Raw genomic sequence first — 19,325 nt, 5'->3', positions numbered from 1 at the left:
AGTCACGACTTCAATTCCATAAGCAGTTTATGATAGGAGCACAAAGTAACAGAGTAGGGTTAGGATCAAGTAAGAAGGCCCAAGATACGGATATATTGACGACAATGATAAATATAAGATCCATACAATCAGTTTAGAGATTCAGCACGAGTGGTTTGACCTAGAGATTATTGCATCCTATTAGCAATAAAATGGCGCACCTTAATTAATGATTGGTCGCCAGCATTGCTAAAATTGTATCTCAATGCGTTCCAAATTATTCTCCCAGATCAGAGTAATTTAGTAAGATGGGGTAAAGGTACCGAAAAAACTTGCTATATTTATAGGAAGGCTGTTGGAACTGCTAAGCATTTGCAGGTGGGATGTAAGATACTCCTAAATAGCAGTCAATACTCGCGTCATCGCGATAAGGTTCTAGAAATCATACGTGAAGCGGTTAGTCTATCGTCAGCTAGAGCGCCAAGGGAAATAACCACAAACAGCGAACAATAAGTTTTGTGAAAGAAGGCACTAGGACTACAAAATCAAATGTCAAGCCTTACTCTATCCTTAAAGCGGCTTCGGATTGGACTATAATGATGAATACGTATGACAAACAATACAAAATCCCAGAGGATATTTCTGCTTCGTCTCCAGACCAGACATATTTATGTATTCGCGAATTTTAAAGCGCATTGCGATAATAGAGCTTACGGTTCCTTGGGAAACCAACATCTCCAAAGACCATGCCATCAAAGTCAATAAATATTACCAGCTCACTAACGAACTCACTCGAAATAGGTTCGTCGTGGATTTGTAAGCGGTAGAAGTGGGAGCGAGAGGTATAACGGCAAAATCTCTCTACAACCTACTAAAAGACCTGGGCCTGTCTAGACCTAATATCAATTCATTCTTGGAACCTAGTTCGAAGGCAGCCCTAGTAGGTTCTTCTCAAATTTGGTTAGTTAGAGAGGAGCTTGGGTAGTGGAGGTGAGTGTTTAACGCGCGTTAGATAGGGCCCCTTAAACCTACGATTGGGTGCCAAGTCCCAGGCACCATTGAAGCTCCTCTCCCTGCAACGCGATGTACCCGGCATACGCATGGTGAATCCATTGAATGCTAACAGGTTTCGTCTCAATAACTTGAACTTAACAAAAATTCAATATCTGAGATGTTAGCGCCGATATGGCTACAACTACGTCGTTTATCTTAGTATATTACAAATCGATCTTCAGAAATAGCTTTCAGGTACGATACATTATGCCATGTTTTAATTTCAATTTAAAATAGAAATCTCGCAACAAACACGAAGTCGGCTAGATTTTGCATCAATTACATTCGGATAATCATTCCATATAGTTTTCTAGACGGGAAGTATACCGAGAAATACATAACTTTCCTTCTAAGAAAATTATTTCAAATCAATTCCAAGAAGAGACTTAATCTCCGTGGCGTTCTAGGCAGATTGTTTTTTTGACACCCCTGTTGTTAAAATAACATAATTAGAGTACATGTACTTATTAAACCGAACATGTTAAGACATTGATTTGAAGAATGAATATATTAAAGATTTCATCAGTTTTCATTCCGTGTAGTTTAAATATTTTTTTATTCAAACACATTTTTTAATTAATACATAAATATGAACATATTTAGGTATTCTTGTGGCTTAGTATTTTAAATAATTGCATACTTAATTCGTTATTATTTACACAGACAAATACTCATTTTAATTTAATTAATAAAAATAAAACACATTTTATGTAGTAAAGCTTCTCAAATCTTGGATTTGAGTTAGATTTTATTTGCTATTACCTTATATTAAACAATAAAAGTAATCCTATTATATTATTAGATATTCATTATACCTTCAGCAATGCAACTCTTATTTACTTTCTCACACAAACAATAAGGTATCATCTGTTCAATGAAATGTTGGAATTTATAGTCAGAGTCATAATTAAGCGTAATTCTCAGAACGGTGATGTTAATTTTAATTAAGCATTAGGAGGGTTTCCGAGGAACTTTAGTTAAATTTACCGCTAAAATAACTTGTTACCGATATTACGATGCAACTTTATACAATTAAATATAATAATTTGTGATTCAAATAGACGAAAAGTGTGTGGATCAACGTGTGGTATGAAAGATTTAATTTAAATCATATAAGTAACACGTTAATTGTCATCTCACTTTAGGGTTCATGTAGATTTTGTTTATTTAAAGTTAGAAGGCATCTTTATCCACGAAATTTCTAATCCTAGGGAAGTCTTAAATAAATCTATACATAAAAACTGTAGTAATAACCAAAAGAAAGCCATTAAATTCATATATTTTAACATAAAAACAAAATAACAGAAATTTTCATAAACAAAAAGAAAACATCTACAAAGCTTGATTCCCAGCAAGACAGATTTAATGAATACCCTGAAACTTTAACCCGTGAAGGCAACACAAGGATTAAATAAGACGAACTGGAAAATAAGAATCCTGAAAAACATCAGAATGGAAGTGAAATGATAAAGAGAAATTAATCGAGAAAAGAAACAGAAGAAAAAAATACTAATTTAAACTAAACATAGGAAACAGAAATGTAAACGCTCGAGTTTTTCAAGTGATAGTGATTGTAATGAAGAGAAACCAGTTTAGAAAAAAAAAATTAAACGGAGAGAACTGTCGGAAAAAGATATACAGTTTAGTGAAGCACATTCCCAACCTAGTATAAAGAAAAAGGCATGTTAAATGGAAAATAAATGTATTAAAACATTAAGACGTGCATACGACTCAATACGTTAAAAAATTTTAAAGAAAAAGTTTATTTAGTAACTTGATAAAATATACATTACAATATTTTTTTCTTGTGATATTCTCTTAATTAATTTGTGTATAAGTGGATTCGTATTTAATAGATATAAGTTTGCATCAGTCACAAACAAAACATATGATAATGGTCATTTTTTTTTTGTATTCGGTAAAGTCTGGATCCTACGAGATAGTTAAAAAAACTGTCAATCTCGAAAAAAAGCTAATTCACTTTTCAAATTCACGGGTTTGTGTATTTCTCCTTAGGTCTAGATTTTGAATTAATTAGTATAAGTATAAAAATTCAATTAAGTTAATTGTGAGATGACTTTATTAACACGCTGAATCATCACATGTATACTTTTATTCACAGAAATTAAGGGGGGGACAAAGGATTTGTAGTAATCCGATCGGACGCTACTAAGTGAATTCAGAAAATATTTTGGAACTGTTTCTAAGTTAAAAATATCCTACAGGATATACTCAGGGTATAATGACTTATATTCTTTATCTCATTTACATCCAAATCAACTTTTATTATCAACAAAAACTAGCAAACACACGCGCACACACACACTTACATATTTATTACAACGAAGCTTTGAAAAAGGGACTTCGTTGGAGTCTCAATACCTCGGTATGTTTCCTTTACTTCCAATAGATCATTTGAATCAAATCAACATAATGCTAAGTAAAACTATACCAACATAATCGATCAAGAAACGATAACTCGATTTCAGTGACGAGAGTTCAAATACTGGTCTGATTGATGGATGTATAGAATATAAGTACTCACATTTCCACAAAGTAATTTCATCAACTTTTTCAAAATGTATAAGATAGAACGATACTAAGAATAGGCTTTTAATCTTAATTCACCAACTACATGAACGTTAAATTTTGTTTCATATGTCACTGAATTTCTCGTGTATTAAGTAATATAGACTAAGAGTGGAATAAAAAATGAAAAAGTTTTAGGTATTTTATGTTAAGACCTAAACTAAATTAGAATAATAAATATAATAAAAGCTAAATGTCTGTATGTTCTGTGTCCGGTGTCGTGTTCCGGGGACGTCTCGGACCCGTCCCGGATCCGTAATATACTATGGTGTCGTGGTAATATGCTACTGCAGGTATATATATTATCACTGTACTGTAAAGAGAAATCCCTTTATTACTTCCTGTAAAGAGAAATCCCATCAAAAACATAAACGTAAAAAAGGAGAGCCAAGTTCAGTACAAACATTATGCTAGACTGTGGGCCTCGCAGCAAACAGGGTGGAAATCTAAATAAGTTGAAAGTTCTAGGTAAAGTCGAAATATGTATTTAAGGGAAGTAAAGAACATTATGAACAAGTATTAAACTCTTATTTTTTTGCTTTAGTGGATAATTATTATTCGACATTTTGATTCCGTTAAAAACTAAATAAATAGTTTTTTTAATTATTTGAACTGACAGTATTACGACCCTTCAAACTGGGTAAATTTTAAATATAATTTTTAAAAATGTTGCAAGTATATTTAGTCCAAGTTATATATATTTGTGCAAATTCGTATAATATATGTACTAGTAAATTATCTTATAATACTTGTTATAAAACCAAAGTATAAATAATAATAATACATATTTCGAGTTTAATTTTATAACAATAAAAATATTTCTGACTAAGACAGTCCGTTAGAAATTGTATCACCGATAATATGGAAAATAAACTCGTAGCAAATCTCACGGATTTTTTTTTAAATAAGGAACCGGGACGGGTTTACCGACAAAAAGAAATAAATCGGTCTGCTGTGAACTTAAATATTACACTCCGGCGACACCAAGATGTTACAACGCATTTTAAATTATAAAGACATTTACTTAGTTTGAATGTTATGCGGAAGTGTTCTATAGGTGTTTTTAATACGCCGAAGAAGTATTTTAAAATCTGCAAAATCGCTCCTTAAATTTGAAATTTTATATCATACATTTCTTAATTTACGGAAATATGAAGATTTCTCCACCCTACATACTAAAAAATTATCTATCTCTGAGGCTATATGAATTTTAATCAAAGTAAAGACCTTATTTGCGTGATATATTTCCAATGTAAAAACAGGTGAGGTTTCAATTTATACCAATAAATTATCGTAAATATTTTCTTAATAGTTTTTGCTAATCAATATACTTTCTATTTAATAAAATTGAGGACTCTAATATAATTGGTTAACTTAATTTACTTAAGGATGCTTTCTATTACTTCTGAATATGTAGTGCAATTATCACATAATAAATTAACATTAGCCGTAGTAACACGCATGTTGAGTTAAGACCCATTCATTACAGAAACATCTGTCTTAAACGGCTTCTACATAACCTGAACTATACTACTACAATGTTTAAGATTAAGATGTAGTATATTATGTATAAAATTTAACAAACAAAGAAAAATCACAAGCAATGGGTGCAAATAATTAGAAACACAAAGATTTCATTATTTTATTCTATACACTGCAATTGGTTCTTCCCACAAAATTTACGTGAACTAGGAAATGGATCATAAATGACACTTGTGTTTAAGTCAGCTGAGAAACCTCAGCTAAAAGTTGGGTAGCTAACAATGTTACACCATCTAACATAAGCTACAGATTTACAGATCTCGTTCGTAAAAATTTAATATATCTGTAGATATAAAAAGTGTATATATATATATATATATATATGTGTGTGTGTGTGTGTGTGTGTATAAATTAATTGCTTTTTTCTTGTATTAGTAGTTCATTCAATTGTTTTAATGTAGTTTAATATCTCTTTCTAAGTCTCGTCCCAATTAAATTTTGAAAGCAATCCTATATATTTGATGAGCAACAACATGAGACGAAAACTATAGTATCTTGTTTGATTGACAATCCGTAGTTTGACGAAAACAAAAAAAAAAGATGTGTGTGCGATTCACACACGATAGAAGTGAAACTTCAGTAAATCGAGAAAAGAATGAGATGAATATATATAACAAGGGTAGGTTAATTACAAAGTTTATTCGTTTAAAAATGAAAGTATTTTGATTAATTTTAAAAGATATTTTATTTAACATATGTTACATAATTTATTGAAAATGTATATAAAATTAATTTAAAAATGATGATTATTTTCAAATATCGTTATCAAATTATATGTACAATTTAAAAATTATCCACATTTTATTTTAAAACTAAATCATTATTCTTTTTTAATATCATTTTAATTTTCAATTTTCTTACAATTTATTTTACAATTCAAAAATGTTCATACGTCTTAAAATTGTTTTTGTTTCCTATAAATCTAAATGATAATCCATTTTGTTAATTTAAGAATTATTAAATATAAGTTTAAATTAAATTTTTTTTTTTTTATATTTTAAATCATGAATTATAAATTAAGTATATGTTTTAAATTAAATTATTAAATTTTAAAGTTTTTCCAACTAAATTATTATTAAATTAATTTTTTTTTTAATTATTTAAAATTAAATGATGAAAGTTAGTATTAATTATTGGTACTTACAATCATTATTTACTAAATTAAACCCCGTTGGAACACTATTTTGTTGCTGAGAGTGGTCTAAAACAGAATAAAATAAATAAGATTATACACGTGGTGTATTGAGGTTATATATATATAATCCATGATCAGTATAAAATAAAAATCAAATTTATTGATTGAAAAACATTGAAATATTAGTTTATACTTAAAACAGGATTAAAAAACATTTACACTTACCATTTATTACATCAGTCACATTAACACTTATATTTGAACATCTATTTTGATTGTACGCTACGAAGTATGGAACAAAGAGGAGAGACCGATAATATAAAATAGTATGTATATTTCTGTCTCATTCTTTACCGGCTTCATTTTACACATTTTTGTATTTGTGTCTCTTACCTGTCGTTTTTTCCGTTGCATCAGGTTTGAAATCACAACGATTCTAAAGAAGTTTGACTTCAAAAAAAAAGTGGAATAGAGTGAAAATAACAGAATTTAAAATCTTTCTTGGATTTCATACCAATAGAATTTCCTATAAATAGTGAATTAATACTAAACAAATGAGATATTCGATTCGATAAACTGTTCTGTAAAAAAGGATAAAATATTTGATGGCCCTAAAAAACCCGTGGATTTCGCCTCCATGGACAGAGAAACCTATAATGTTATTATGAAACTTTTAAGCCTCCGAAGCTCTGCAATGACACCTGACTACAAGTTAAAATTTCATAAGGGCTATTTTTATAACACGCTGTGTTTAGGGTTTTCCCGCGCAGGCGACCTGCAGCCGGAAGCTTAAGGTAAACAACTCCTATAGCTTCTGTTTTGATGGCGTATAATGTCACAAGATTGGCTTCGTCTCAATCACATATTGTCTAAAGTATGAAATTAAGATTTTCATTGTTTAAGTTGACCTCGACAGTCGCGGGGACAGGATTGATATCACCTCACATAAAGGTTAAGATGCAAAAAAAATTTGCATTTCATAACAATTTGCTGTCTTTTATAGCCACATTCGCCTTTCAAATGGAAACTGGTGATTCAGGTTCACCTGCAGATTATCCTCCACGGTTTATTCTCAAAGACTTCACCAGACAGTACTCAGAGAGACAAAATGTGGACGAGACTGCGATGTTTTATTTGTCTTCAGACAGTTGTTAGTAGAAGGTCCCAGTATTGTTTGCATGGTCGTCACATTACAAAATCTCGCCTCTTCCTTCATTTTCAGCCCCCTTATCTGCAATCTTATTGAGTTGTTCAAAAATCTGGGTTGTCTCCTGGTTACCTCTGCGCGATCAGATAACATAAAGGAACCCGATGAATTAGTCGGTAGCATGCCTTTGTTTCTATAACCCCCGCGAGAAATTAACCATTTATTTCAAAATAAAATGTGTCTATGTAATTTAAGATTCGTATTCTAAGAAAAGAGTATGAAAATAATCCAAATGTCTTATTAAGGAATTTACAGTGAAAATTTAATACTTAGAATACTAAAATTACTATCTAAAAAGACAAAGTCATATTTTAGCTTTGAAATTTATTATTCATCTAAATACCTAAATTTACATGTTATTAAAAAGAATACGCACGCCAAGGTTGACTTTTAGATCAATTTTATGAAAGGAACGTAGGAATTTATAATCAAATAATTTTATATCTGTTCAGTTTCACAGTCTATTGCTTCAAAAGACCTGAATATCGAAACTTACAACCGAAAACAAACATAAAGTAAAATAAAAACTCCAGCTAGTTCGGTTCTATAAGATTGTTAGGAGCCCAGAAAATAAATGTGATCTGAAGCACGAAGATAACTACTGTAATTAAATAATCAAAGAAGGATAATTTTCTATTTAAAAGCCACGTATGAATAATTTTTATCAAGTGAACATCAGTGTGATAAGAAACCATGTTATTAAAAATATTGACGCTCAGACGTTGACATTATGCAATAGTTGTAATCACGTCCTCAGCGCCGAAGCACCACTTGGCAAATGAAAAGGAGGTGTGATAAGCAAATGTTCGGTAATAAGAAAGTATGAAGTTAACAATATTTTGGCAAAAGAAACGATACGAAACGATAAGAAAATAATTATCTACCTAAATAAAATACACGCTTGTGAAGCTCCTGGTTATTGTATTATTAGACGGTCAAGACAAACAACTATCATACAATTATTATTTTAATTTTAAGTTAAAATACTAAAACAAAAATGCTTCCGGTCAAATAAAAGACTAAGAAAATGAATCAATGAATGTATGGTCAAATACTTGGATCATGTAATAAATCCAAACGTCGTTGCAACATTTATAAAGAATAAATAAATAAAATTATAAAAATTATAAATTATAGGGGGCACAATAATTATTTACAAGCCATAATATTATCTAAGCTAAACTTAATACAAGTAACCTAAGCCATTTTTGTAAAATTAAGTCTTAAAATAGATTCCTATCTAAAATAGATTTCCTTATCTCAAGTAGTTAGTCGTCTCTAAAGTATATATTTTGGCTCAAAAAAACGAGTGAGTGTACTTATAATTTGTTACCAAAATCACTTGCGAATCTTTTTACCACATTCTGTTTTTTATTTTTTAAAAACCGGGGAGTTTGTCAATTGATCATGTCTGTTTTCCAACGTATGACCAAACATCATTTTTTATTGCAGAGCATATAGCCAGAAATCGGTCCCATAAAATTTTTGAACAAAGAGCCAACTCTAGAAGTAGCAACGCGAGGGATAAATTTATTGCTTGCTTACTGATTGTAATGTTCGGGCGAACATAACATTCTTACGGTAAAAAATCTGTTAATTTTTATTACACATGTAGTGATTCATAGATTATTGTCGCAATCATTATAAAATAAAATTTTCTCCGATAAATTGAAGTGCCCAAAAAATAATAAATGTTCCTTATTCAAACTACAAAATTGTGTTCTTGAACTTATTTAAATATCTAAAGACATCTTCAATTTGCCCCAAATACTCAATGAATAAAGATCGGTAAATAAAAATCACTAAACCAAATTAACACTGTAAATTTAAATTTGTTGTATAAATATCAACACGTGAAAATTATTTATTAAATTAAGGTTTTTGGTAAAAGATATATTTTGAGTCCAACGATATCACTAAAACGTACAAAATGGATAATAATAATTGTTTCTTCTGTTTGTAATATTACAATACTGCTGTTTATATAAGTTTCGTACATATGTACATATATCAAAACAATGATTATTACAATGTTTGTCTGTTTATTTATATTGGTTAATGTATACGACGCGACAGCTTAAAATTTTTATCAATTTTCAGATATCTCTGATAGAATTACAAGTACCAACTTTTAATTTACACTTTGTATTTTTTTTTATTCATATAAATGGTAAAAATATCTATTTCGGGCAGTCAAAGACGCGAATATAACTTGTCTTTTATATAATTCAATAAACATGCAATTAAGGGCTCCTTTTGATATGATTCATTCTATTCACAAATTAGTTGAAAATAAAATTGAACCCGCCATTTTAGTGATCTCAGCAAATTAACGATGTAGAAATTATAAGGAGCTAATGGACTTAAAAGGAGGAATAATTGAGATCAAATACTGTATTAAATATATCCCGTGATTATTTTTAATAAATAAATGTTAGTATATATTTTTTGTAGTTACAGTTAAGATATATCTTCAAACACACTAAAATATTTTAAACACATCCTCTTGAATTTATTTTATAAAGAACATATGTATCAGTAGGTGGTAGTCGTAAAGCGCGCCAAGTAGCTTCACGGTAATTTAAAGTCAAATACAAATTTCATGCATTAAATAGTTGAAATATCTAGCCTCGGTTTCAAGCTAGGACTTTTGTAGTTAATTTATATGCTGTTATATAATAATGCTCTTCATTAGCGTGTCTAGAAAACTTGAACACAATTTTTACATGAAATTGTATCAATTCACAGTTTAATTTCTTAAATTAACAAATAAATTGATGACTTAATTTAATCACGACAGTGTTACAATAGAAGTGTAATCTAACATACTAACATATATTACAAAGAGTATTCATTCAGTTTGAGTTCTCTTTATAATATATTTACCCTTAAAAACAGAAGTTTTAAATTATTAAGATCGAGTACTACCTTGATTAACTTTAAATAGCGTACCAAGAAATTAAAACTACAAAGGATCTGACTGTTAACTGTTGTCTTCGATTCCTATAGATTCAATATAATTTAAAAAGAATGAACAGGTACTTTGATAAGACTTCCATCAAATGCCTTGGTCACTCAAAATTATTAAGTTGGAAATCATCATCGTAATGAAAGTCTTTCGGAAAGGATTATGTGAAAAATGATGTCGCTTGAAAAATAATTACTTATTGTAAGCAAGATTAATTGCTCAGTGCATAAAAAAAAATATTTCTGACGAAATCAATTATTTCTATATTAACGTGTCAAGTTGATTTATTAAAAAAAAATTGTTCTTGTTGTTCTGTAATGTAATTTACCTTCATTATTTTCTACACACTCGACGCAGAACATTTGTCGGTGCTGTGGACTAATTCTAATTAAATTAAGCCTCAGTGCTCTTCACTCATATAAATTTGAAATCATTGCAGTATATATGAAAATTTTAAAGGAGTGATCTGCGAAAATTTATCCTACCAATGTTTATGTGTATTGTATCTTCTAATATGAACTCCGGGATTTCAATAGTATACGTATTATTTTTTATAAATAATGACAATAATATGAATAGGTACACCAAGGATCTTAAGAGACACGATAAGTTATCTATTGTATGAAATTGAGACCCCAGGCAAAGTTATCTTGTTCAATGCACCAGTGCATGAAAAATAATTAATAAAATTACTTTAATAAAATTTTTAGCATTTATTTTCGGCGATAAGCTGGAAATAAAATGATTGTATTGAGAATATAAAAAATTGTGAATGCTCTTTGTGCCCTCACTTTAAAAACAGGACATATTTGTTAACCAGGTTGGCAGTTAATACCTTCTTTTTTCTTTAAATATATTTTTTAATCTCCCTTTTTTTATTGGGAAAAAGTTTTAATGTTGTCTTAACACATATGTATGTATTCAAAATTCAGTAAAATAGGTATCAAGACTTTCAAAAGCGTCGCCGCTAGTCTGCGGAGCTAATTCATACATTCATAAAGACGACATACGAAATATGGAATACTTTATAAATTTATTTTATTTTTGGACAGTTTGAATGAAAATAAAGAAAGAAGTTTCTATTCTAAGTTTAGATATCATAGTTTAATCCAGAGGGTGTCCTACTAAGTATTTTTCCGATATTTAGCCTTGGGCATACGGGTGCGCGACCCCGGATCCTCGAGCCACCACTTTCATTCATCTATCCTCAGTCCATGAAGGTGGTGTCCTGTACCTCCCCCATTCCCCTTCCTAACCTCTTTCCCCCCTTCTCTATCTTTTGATTTTACCCATAAATCGGGGTTTTGGAGGTCAGACGGAAGTCGCTCCGTTAAAACCACTCCCGCCACTCTTATGGTTGCAAAAGTTTATGGACTGGGTACGGTTAGGGCGTCGCCGATAAACGACGCGCAGGCACATCGCCCTACACCTGCGATAAGTGAGCAAGGGCTACCGTGTCAAGTACGGGCACGGCTAAAGACGTCAGTACCCCAAAGGAAACTCCGCTTTGCAACGTGGAATATTGGCTCTCTAACCGGACGATGCAGAGAACTCGCAGATGTACTCATGAGACGTCGGGTCCAGTGTGCGTTCCTCCAGGAAACTCGCTGGAAGGGCAATAAGTCTCGGAACATCGGACAGGGTTACCGGCTGATATACACTGGGTCGCCTTCAGGTAAAGCTGATGTAGCGGTAGTGCTATCTGAAGAGCTTCGGAATGGTCTTCTTGAAGTCGATCGTCGCTGCGACCGCCTGATGCGGGTGCGGGTACTGATCGAGGGAGTGATTACTAACTTGATCAGTGCTTATACTCCTCAGGCTGGATGTAGCGGGTCCGAAAAAGAGTCATTCTGGGAGCAATTTGAAGAGGTTCTACGTGCTATACCAGCTGCTGAAGTAATCATAGTTGGGGGGGACTTAAATGGCCACGTAGGTAGGGCTGCGGAAACGTTTGATCGTGTACACGGTGGTTTTGGTTATGGTCGCCGCAATGCAGAGGGAGAAAATATTCTCAGAACCTGTATTGCGTCTGACTTAGCCGTCGTGAACACGTTCTTCCAAAAGACTCCACAGCACATTATCACGTATAAGAGCGGGTCCCACTCAACCCAAATAGATTATCTGCTGACCAGACGGTGTCATATCGGCAAGGTGACTAACTGTAAAGTCATTCCTGGTGAAAGCCTGACGGCCCAACATCGACTTCTTGTCATGGACTATGTCGTTACCCCGAAAAAGAAAGTGGCCGAGAAACGTAAGCCTCGCATCAGGTGGTGGTTGCTGAATGGAACGATGCAGACCAGCTTTCGGGCAGAGGTTGAGAGTCAAAATCTGTCGACTAATACCGAAACTGCTCAGGAAGTTTGGGATCGAGCCCAGTCAGCAATTATCACAGCAGGTAAACGAGTTCTAGGCCTTTCTAAGGGAGGACGGGTCATTGACAAGGAGACATGGTGGTGGAATGACGAAGTGCAGGAGGTGATTCGTGAAAAGAAGACTGCCTTTAAGAAGTGGCAGCAATCAAATTCTCCTGAAGACAGACTAGAGTACATAGCAGCGAAACGTGCCAGTAAAAGGGCTGTTGCCAGAGCCCGCAGTGATAGGTTATCACCATTATAGGATACACTTGAAACTGCGGAGGGGCAGAAGCTCATTTACAAATTGGCACGAGCTCGGGATAAGGCGACGCAAGATATCGCAAAATGTCTTAGCGTCAAAGATTCCCAAGGCACGTTGCTGTGTAATCATGCCTCTGTGAAGGAGAGATGGAGATGCTACTTCAAGGAGTTGCTAAATACTCAGCACCCGTGCAGTCTTCCAACCGAAATACCTCCTAATCTTGGACTTATTGCCCCGATAACACCTGACGAAACTCGGAATTGTCTTCGACGCATGAAGAATCGGAAAGCGGTGGGACCTGACGATATTCCGATCGAAGCGTGGAAATCATTGGGCTCTCTTGGTGTGCTTATACTGACGGACCTTTTTAACCGCGTCTTGAACACTGGGACTATGCCACATCAGTGGCGTTATAGTTACATTACCCCTATATACAAAGGCAGGGGCAGTGTTCAAGATTGTGGTAATTATAGGGGCGTTAAGATCATGAGTCACACCATGAAGCTCTTTGAGCGTATGATCGACCTCAGGCTCCGCCGAGAGTGTACTGTCTCGGAATGTCAATATGGATTTCAGCCAGGATCGGGCACCTTGGACGCCATTTTTGCCATCAGGACTCTGATGGAGGCATACAGGGAAAAAAGGAGAGCTCTGCATGTCGCATTCCTAGATCTGCAGAAGGCCTTTGACTGCGTGCCTCGTCAATGTATCTGGTGGGCATTGCGATTCAAAGGGATCCCTGAGGCCTATATTGACGTCATCAGAGACATGTACCGCGATTCCGTTTCAATGGTTAGGACTGCTGTTGGCGATACAAAACCCTTTCCGATCTCAGTAGGGGTTCACCAAGGCTCGGCTCTTAGCCCCTTCTTGTTCAATGTAGTGCTGGACACTGTCTCGGCTAACATCCAGGACCAGCCTCCATGGCTGATGATGTATGCCGATGACATAGCGCTCATTGATGAGAGCAGGTTGACGCTAGAGCGAAGAGTGAACCTCTGGAAGGGTACGCTTGAGAACGGTGGTCTTAAACTAAATGTGACGAAGACCGAGTACATGGCTTGCGGAAGCCCGGACTCTTGCACTATCCATATAGGTCCTGAACCAGCCGTTAAGTCGGAAAAATTCAGGTACCTTGGATCTATTGTGCATGAGTCCGGAGGCATCGATCACGATGTCCAAGCCCGGATCAGCGCTGCTTGGGCGAAATGGCGTGAGGTCACAGGTGTGGTCTGCGACCGCAGAATACCTACCAAGCTCAAGGGAATAATATACAAGAGCAAAATCCGACCGGTTCTCTTATATGGAAGCGAATGTTGGCCAACACTGTCCAGGCACACTCAGGAGCTTCACGTCACGGAGATGAAGATGCTGAGGTGGATGTGTGGCGTAACGCGGGCTGACCGTATACGTAACACATTTATCCGAGGTAGTCTTGGAGTCCGTGACGTAGCGGATAAGCTTCAAGAGAGTCGCCTGAGATGGTATGGCCACGTTGCACGCCGGCCTGAGAACTACGTCGGGAAAATTTGCCTTGATATGTCGGTCCCTGGAGCAAGACCTCCAGGACGCCCAAAAAAGCGATGGCTGGACACCGTGAAGCAGGATATGAGAGCCAATGGACTTACCACCGCGGATGCTAAAGACCGTGCAAAGTGGAGGAGTTTAAGCAGGAAGGCAGACCCTGGCTAATGCTGGGATAACTGCCAGGAAGAAGAAGAAGAAGTCTAAGCGAGTGAACTTCAAAATCAACCAGGGTAGAGTAAAGTAACCACGTGACTATTTAAATATATAAAATATTCTGCTGTCCTGATCAGTTGGTTCGTTCATACGTTTACATGTAATTTGAAGTCTATTGCTAATTAGACAACTATCTTTATTATCAACCTTAAAAGATAATATTAAACTGTTTTGCACAACCAACTTAGTAACGTTAGCGTAATTCAAAAGCGTTTCTCTTACTTCCAATGGTCTAGAAAAAATAATTAACGAAGTGAGCTGTTATAGTAAAAACTTTTTGAAAAATTTATATATATTTTTCCGTTTCACCGTGTGAGCGTTGTGATGGACTTCTTCCATCACTTTAAAGTTTTCTTGAGAAAAAGCTTCAGATGTTTGAACAGAGGTAGGCATTCCGTCGTTATAAAATGTCAATGATATTTATAGGCCATATAAAATATAATATAAAAAAGGTTGTAATTCCTTCTTTTTTAAAACTTAAAATTATTTAATTATTTTTTTCCGTTAACAAATTCATGAAAGGTAAAGGTTTGAAATAATTGTGTATGTGTTCTTGAACAAAACTAATAAAACGGAAAGGTTTTTTAACTTTAGAATTACGGTTTTGGGAAATAAGTAGGACAAAGTTTTTATAAACATTTTGATATATGGTAATAATATTTTCATATTATAGTATCAGTAACGATCTCCCTCTATTCCATGTTTCTTTTGTAAAAGTAATTAAAGAAATTATATATCATCTGTATTATGCGATATTTTTTTTAATATAATCCTTTGAAAAAACAATAAAGCAATACCATAATCGTGTCGCAACGTGAAAAATTGTTTAAAGAGGCAAGGTAATCTTTGAACAGTCTTTTGTTAACATTCCGCATTTCATAAAAATAAACGTCCGACTTCATCCATAGTCTCAACTAAACGATCTATTTGAAACGGTAATATGAGCTCATTAACGTAATATTTTTATGGTCGCTTTAAGCTTATTGAATCGTTTCATCGATCATTGAATCCTTTAAAAGTAACGGACATACGGAGAAATGAAGTAGTAATAGACGAATGTGGAAAAAAACGAAAACATCAATAAAATTAGTGAGAATAATAAATATTAAATGGCGTTCCTCAAAGAAACTGCGAAGTACTTTTTAAATACAATTAAATTACTAGCAGAAAATTAAATTATGTCTTGAATCCTGATAATGATGATGATATAATGAATACTTCATCACAAAAGTAACTAAAAAAACCTATACTATTATCCATTAAAAGACACTGATTATATTGAAAATGAATTTTCGCTATAAAGAAGGTAATTTCCTTTTATTGCTGCGGAAATTGGAAAGTATCAAAGTTCGTGATATAGGTTGCCTTGGAATTCAAAACAAAATATATGTATGACTATTTCTCCTCTCAGAATTAAGACTTACTTAAAAAGGCGAAGTCTCTATCAAAACGATGGGCTAATCTCATTGCTATCTTCGCAATCTGACAGCGAGAGTCCAAAAAAACTGACAACTCACAAGTTTTACATGTAAAGTACGAAGATGCTAAAAAAATATCGTAAGGGCTATTCTGTTTCGTGAAATTGTATATGTGCCTTTATGTTGTTGTTATGTTTTCATGAAATTGAGTTGTTTAAATAATTTATTGTTTTTGCTAATATTTAATATTTATATTTTGAAACAAATTTATTATTCCAATATTAATTAGCTTTTATGGAATTAATTCGTTTATTTAATTTTTTTGTAACTTTTTTTAGAAATTCATGTCTTTTGGTAGAGAATGGAAATGTTACGTCACCAAAAAGAGAAAGTTAAGGGGAACAGAATGCTCTTGACAGTGAAAAGACTTTTATATTTTGGTGGCGTTAAATCTGTTATCAGGCCAACTCTGTGCTGTCATCTATGTATGCATATTTCAAAGACACCCGGTACTAACGCTTTCAACAATGCGATTTTTAATGTTTAATAACTTTATATTTGATTATTTAAAATATTTACAAGTAGTGGAGGTCACGTAATTATTAAACATTGTAGATTTATACGATATTATAGACACTTCTTATTATTTTTAGTAAATATTTTTTCACTTAATAATAAATGTATCATTTTATTTAATAATTTAAACATTCTTGAAAGGTTCCTTGTATTGTCAAATCTCATATTATTAGACTTAAAAAAAAATATAATCGAAACGTTTTACAACGACCCCATCCTAATGACCGTTTCCATAATAAACAACTAATTTAGTAACAACTTTAGAGTCAAACGAAGGTCTGATAACGAACAACGCTATTACAGAGTCGACATTTTAATGTGAGACATTCTGTTTAATTTATCAAGCCCAAAACAAACGTAATGGAATAAATTATTCAAAGCTCGTAAAGAATTGCCACCATTCACTTCTCTGAACTTCTAAATTTATTACGATATTATATGCAAAGGTACTACTACTTTTTTCTAATTATATTTGAAACAGCTAATGATTGAACTATACGTGTCAAGTGGGCGTTGGTTATAACATCAGTTTACATCAGTTTACATCAGTTTACATATGTTACTTGCTTTAGTTGTCATTTTCTAAGTCACATCCATTTGCCTTGTTTCTAACTGCTAATTTTCAAACCTATAATGGAACAAAGCAGTCTACCGCCCTGCATCAAACGAGATCACCTTGCGTTTGGGCTAGTCCTTTCATTACAGTTAACAAAATCTATCGTTGATTTACTTCAGTTTTTACGATTATATTATTTCTAGCCTGTACGGACTTTTATGATCCATGTTTAATGATTTTTTTAAGAATAAAAATACAGACTTTATTATAAAAGATTTATATTCAAACTTTAAGAGTTTCAGTTCATACATTTCTCACCTAATGCATCCGGCCCTAGATTAGTAGCTTGCCGAAATACATTAACAAGAAAAGTGATGTTTTTTTTATAAATTACATCATATCGATTGAAATTTAAGATTATTCCAATTGATGTAACAACATTTTGAGTATATCCAACAAAATTATAATTACCAAACACATCTTCATGAACAAAAATGGCAAAAAAATCAATTTACTTATATCGTAAAGGTTGCGCCATAATTTGGTAATGACATAACTAGAAACCGATTTAACGAAAATTATGTTTACATATCTCAACGCTTCCACAAATGAGTTTATAAACATCAAATAGCATAATAATTACTAACAGATCATAAACATTGTGGACCAAACTATAGTGGATGTTATATATTTATTTAGCAATAACTTAGTGGACTAATTACGACTTAATATAGGACAAAATCATTACATTTGTAATTGATTGTTGAAAAATTTTCAATAAATCTTAAACTTTAAAATGAATAAAATATTAATTATTATCACGAAACAAGATACACTAGTATGTTTTTATAAATTATATCTAATAATATAATCACTTGAAAACTGTAAAGATTCTTGAGAACACAAGTTATTTCTTTAAAAACAGTTGATAATATATAAACAGAAGATGAGACAATATAGTTGAGGATTTTTCAGATTATGTTGGTGTTTTAAATAACACAATATAAATATAAAAAAGTAACAAACTTAAGAGTTTTAAATTAATATACATCATGAACTAAGAAATATGTGGTACCAATATCAAATATTGTAGATATTCCCTCATGAATAAGTTTACATTTACTTAGTTAATGTGTTGCTTGTAAAGTTCTCTTACTCGTTTAACATTCCACCGTACTTATAAACTTGTAATGAACTTAATAAGTAAAACAGCTTTAAAATATTTATGTATAATAATATTAAAAGTAACATACAATTTTAGCAATATTAGGTGAGGAGTTTTGTTTGCATAAGAGAAAGAGAGAAAGAAGCGTTATCTCCCGTTCAGTTGCACGAAGATTTTTCATGAAACAATGGAATCCTATCAAAACCTCTTCAAAATGTTACCTATTAAATAACAAAGCATCATTTCTATTACGCCTCCCCTCAAGGCCAATTACTATTGTCTCAAAATGAGATCTAAGATTTTCGCGAGTATTCATTTAAATGAAACTAGTGTTATTCGGATTTACTACACCTCGTCTGCCCGTGATCACGGTTGCTGCAAAGTAACCGAAACGTCGGGATTATGTAGTTTTTAAATAATAACATCCGCGTAGTAAATCCGAATAACACTAGTTTCATTTACTATTGTCTCAACCAAATCCGGTCACCCATAAGCATTTCTGCTAACTTCTCTACTGAGTCAAAAGCTCTGAGGTAATATTGGAGACCTTCCCAAACGTGAAAGCAGCAGTTAACATATGATGGAATCTGAACTTTGTACACTGTGATAAGTTTGTCAAGAAGTTCTTTATGAAGAAGTCCTTTATGATATTTAAGATTTTCGCGTTCGCGAGCACACGTTTGAATGAAACTGTGGTTTTAAGATATTTTTACTATTTATTACATTACATTACATATTACCTGAGGTTTTGGTTACTTTACATCAACCGTGATTTCAG

The sequence above is a fragment of the Danaus plexippus genome, chromosome 10 (assembly GCF_018135715.1).
Source record: "Danaus plexippus chromosome 10, MEX_DaPlex, whole genome shotgun sequence".
In the NCBI taxonomy this organism is placed as follows: Eukaryota; Metazoa; Arthropoda; class Insecta; order Lepidoptera; family Nymphalidae; genus Danaus; species Danaus plexippus.
Note: the sequence above shows the minus strand (reverse complement) of the source record.